Consider the following 4227-nt stretch of genomic DNA (forward strand, 5'->3'; position numbering starts at 1 on the left):
AGGCGCCCAAGCTCACCCACCTGTGAGAGGGGAAGCTGTTGGGATGGGGAGAAGGACAGGGTGGGTTTCGGGGACCTTTGTGTTGAGCTGGTTTCTTTCCGTCCTCGCTGGTGGGGGGAGGTTTGATGGGGTTGTTGTGCTCGGGGTTTTGGGGGTTGTTAAGCACAAAATCCAAGAGTTTTCGGTGTTTTCGGAAGGGAGAAACCTGCGTTTCCACACAAATGCTTCGGCAAGGGGCTTGGGGTGGTTTTGTGGGGATCCAGCAGGGTTTAAGAGGCCGAATCCATCATTTCCAAGCCACGTCCGGATGGTCACCGATAATCCCTGGATGCTGAGAAGGAGAAAAGTCTGCCAGCCAAGTTTCGGGGTCTCTGCATCCACAAAACCCCAAAGAGACCCACCAGGAAACTCCCCCCTCCTCTGACTCCTTCTCCAGACCCACCTGTGCTTTCCTTCCCAGCCTTCAGAGGAAGGGTTGTCCTTTTCCACCGGAAAAAGGATAAATCCACCGGAAAAAGGATAAATCCACTTTCCCACCGGGTAACTTCCCACCGGGCCCTGCCAAGAACTGCAAATATCCACACCCGCCAACGCCCAGGAGCCACGCTCGTCCCTCCAGGCCCTGCTCCCCCTCTCCCAACTAACACCACGAAAAAATGAAACAAATCGGCATAAAAGAGGTCTAAGAACCACAAAAGGTTGGGGAAATCAGTTTGGGGAACGCCTAAATTCCCCTTTTCCCCCCCTCCTGCCCCCCCAGAATTCCAAAGAGAGGAAGAAAGAGTTGCCAGGTCTGAATATTTCCCTTCCTCCGCCTCTGCTGGGGTGAAGTCTCCGTTTGGGGGGGGTGGGGTTTTTTTTGGGGGGTGTTTTTCTTAGGGTTCACGACCAGAAAAAAGCAATCTGAGAAGTCCTACGCTTCTTTCCTCCTCTCCTCTCGAGCTTACGTGAAAACAGGGTATATTTGAACAGAGGGAATGTCCTCCCACGGAAGCAGAAGCGAACGGATCCCTGGGATTTGCTGATGCTTTCCTGCCTGGACATCTTTGTTGCACTTAGAGTTTACATATAATGGGTATTAAAAAATTAAAAAAAAAAAAAAACAATAACAACTTTGAAGGGCTCTCAGCTCCGTCGAGGCGCCCTTCAGTTAGGTGTGTGTTCTGGTGAACATTCATATATATTTATTGGTTATAGCCAGTTGAAAATATTTTCCTTTCTTTCTTTCTTTCTTTCTTTCTTTTTTTTTTTTTTTAATTATTTATCCCCGACCCGATGTATTTATATGAGGGCAAAAAAGCAAGAAAACAACCAACCAACCAACCAACCAACCGAGAGTCAAACGGTACTTTTTTAGTATTTCCTCGTTCCAAAAAGAAAAAAAAAAGAGAAAAACAACAACAACAACAACAACAACAACAAAAGGACCTTGTGTTCCCCTTGTCATTGTACCACGAGCTTATTTTAGTTATTGTAATTTAGGGAGAACCAGTAGTTTTATGTTACCTTGGTACTTATGAATAATGTAATTAGTTCTACTGGAGGCATGAGAGCAGAACCAGACTGTAATTGTTTAGTCCTGAATTAGAAGAATTAATAGCGAATCCCTCCCCTCCCGCCCCTCCTCTTCGGAGCTCTTTCTTTGTTCTTACAGTAGTTCTTTTCTTTCCTCGCTTCAAGGGTTGTCTGGTGAACAATTCCTGAATAAACTTTCTGTTATCAATTTTATCTCGTCCTATCCGTCGGATTTGGAGGTGAAAACTGGAGGATTTGAGGGGGGGGAGAGAACAAAAAGAGTCCGCGGAAGGAGAGGGAAGGGGGAGATGGGGATGGAGAGCGCAGGGAGAGGGATTGAGAGCGGCGTCCCCGTTTGGGGTGAAATCCTGGGAATTCGGGCGCCCACAAAGAGGGATCACGTGGCGCCAGGGCAGGGCTGCCATTGGAGAGGGAATGAAAACAAAGGAAAAAGGATTAATCACGGGGGAAAAAAAATAAAAACAAGGAGAGAGAGAAAAAAAAGAGAGAGAAGAAGAAAATTTAAAAATGGCCCAAAAATTTCCATCCGGGGCCTCGGGAAGTGAAGAGGAATCGAATCAGCAATTTCTATTTTCTTTAATTAGCGCTAAAATAATTGAATTATGGGCGTGGGTCACACGCGTGCACACACAAACACCCACCCGCACCTTCCCTGGCATCCCAAATTTCTAGGAAAAGAGGCCAAAAAAGCCGCCGGCAAACGTTGCATCGTCAGTGCGAGCGAAAAGGGGCAACAGCCCTCGGCCGGCAGCGAAAGCAGATGGGAGAATTCCGTGAATAATTTGCCTTTTATGCTCTAAAGCCCTAAGAAAACTTCGATTAAAGCAGCAAGGGGCAATAAAAGTTTTATGGCGCTGGGAAGGGACTTGTCAGGCTCGAAACGCTGGGGCTGAGGAGAAGGAGGAGGAGGAGGAGGAGGAGGAGGAGGGGAAGGTCTCGTCCAGAGGGAAGGAGAAGGGGATTTTGGATTTTCTTTGAGGCCGCAAGAAAAGGGTGGAAAAGCTGGAAAAGGTACCCCAAAAAAAAAAAAAAAACTGGGGGGGAAAATGGGGTGGGTGCTGTAGAGGCAGAGCGTGGATTTTAGATTTTCGATGTTATAGATATTAATGGTTTTATATTTTATATTCTACGTTTTCTATTCTATCTTTTATATCCTCTATTTTATATCTTAATATATTACAGTCTATAGCTTACATATTACATTTTGTATCTTATACATTCTATTTTCCATCTTATTACGTTATATTTTCTGCCTTCTATTTTTTCTAGTTTTTCTAGATCTCGATTTTTATTTTTAATATTTTATATTTTATCCACCTGTGGCCACAGCCAGGACCAACCCAAATAAATCCCCGGAGGGATAAAAAAAAGCTCTGGTGGAGAAATCCTCGCATGAGAAACGACGCAGAGCTCTGATCCCTCTTCCTAAAGCAATTTCCAGGTTAATAATTACAACCTCGGAGCACCAATAAATATCGGGATCACGGAGAATCGGGGCGGCTTTTCCTGTCCTGGCCCCTGGCCGCCCATGCGAGGAACAATTTCCCGTCGATGTGAAATATTTATCATTTAAAAGCACAAAACGGCGCGGTTGGGATCAGCTCGCAGAACAAGGGCCGGCCTTTCTCTCTTCCCCCCTCCCATCCCCACATTTTTCCCGGCCGCCATGTTATGCCAGGGATTCCCAGGAAATGGTTAAAATCAGGGGAAAAGGGGAAAAAAAAAGCCAATTCCGGGGCGCCGGCCGTGACGCGGCCTCCGTGGGCTCCGTTTCCTCCCAGCCCGGCTCATTTGAGCCGGGCTTTAAAGCAGCAGGGCCGCGCTTGTCTCACAAATATTTTTGCCTCTCTGCGTCGTTCAGGAGCCCTGGGAATTTATCCCAGGGATGTGATGCCTTTCCCTGGACTTGGGAGGGTTTTCCCCCCCCTTGTGCCTCCGTGTGCTGCGTGGGGAAAAAAATTAAAATCCCTATTTCTAGATGAGGTTTTTCCCCTTTTTTTACCCTCTCCCTCTTTGTTTTTTCCCCCTCTTTTCGTTTTTCCCCTCTTTTCGCTTTTTCCCCCTCTTCTTTTTTTCCCCTTTTCGTTTTTCCCCCCTCTTTTCGTTTTTCCCTCTTTGCGTTTTCCCCCCTTTTCATTTTCCTCCCCTCTTTTTATTTTTCTTTCCCCCTCACCAACTCCAAGTGCGAACAAAAAGCAGAGACAACTCTTGGGAGCGCCTGGGAAGAGTTTTGCATCCCAAATTCTTTTGCTTCATCCCAGCTCCTCCATCCCTCAAAAAGGAGGAATTGGCCGCCCCAGACAAAGCCCGAGAAGCCCAAACACAAATTTAAACCAGCCAGCAACGAGCAGAAACCCGATTATTTTCTTTTTAATCGCTGATCTGACGAGATCGAGCAGATTTGTGGTGGCTTTGAGAAGCGAATTCACAAAATACTCAGGGAAATCAGTATTTTTCAAATTATTGTTGTTATTATTGTCTTCACCCCTTTGCTAAATGAGCTTTAGATTTATTCCGTGGCCCTCCCAAACCCTCCCCACCCACGCAGATGCTTGAACTGACAAAAGTTTCCAGGCTTCTCCCTGCAGGAATGAAGCCTCCCAGTCCCTCCCGGCTGCAAAATGGGAGAACTGGAGCTCGAACAAGCCCCAAAAATCTCCTTTCCCATCCCCCCCCCCCCCCCCCCCCGCG

Source organism: Corvus brachyrhynchos, unplaced genomic scaffold, assembly GCF_000691975.1.
Source record: "Corvus brachyrhynchos isolate BGI_N302 unplaced genomic scaffold, ASM69197v1 scaffold47, whole genome shotgun sequence".
Classification (NCBI taxonomy): domain Eukaryota; kingdom Metazoa; phylum Chordata; class Aves; order Passeriformes; family Corvidae; genus Corvus; species Corvus brachyrhynchos.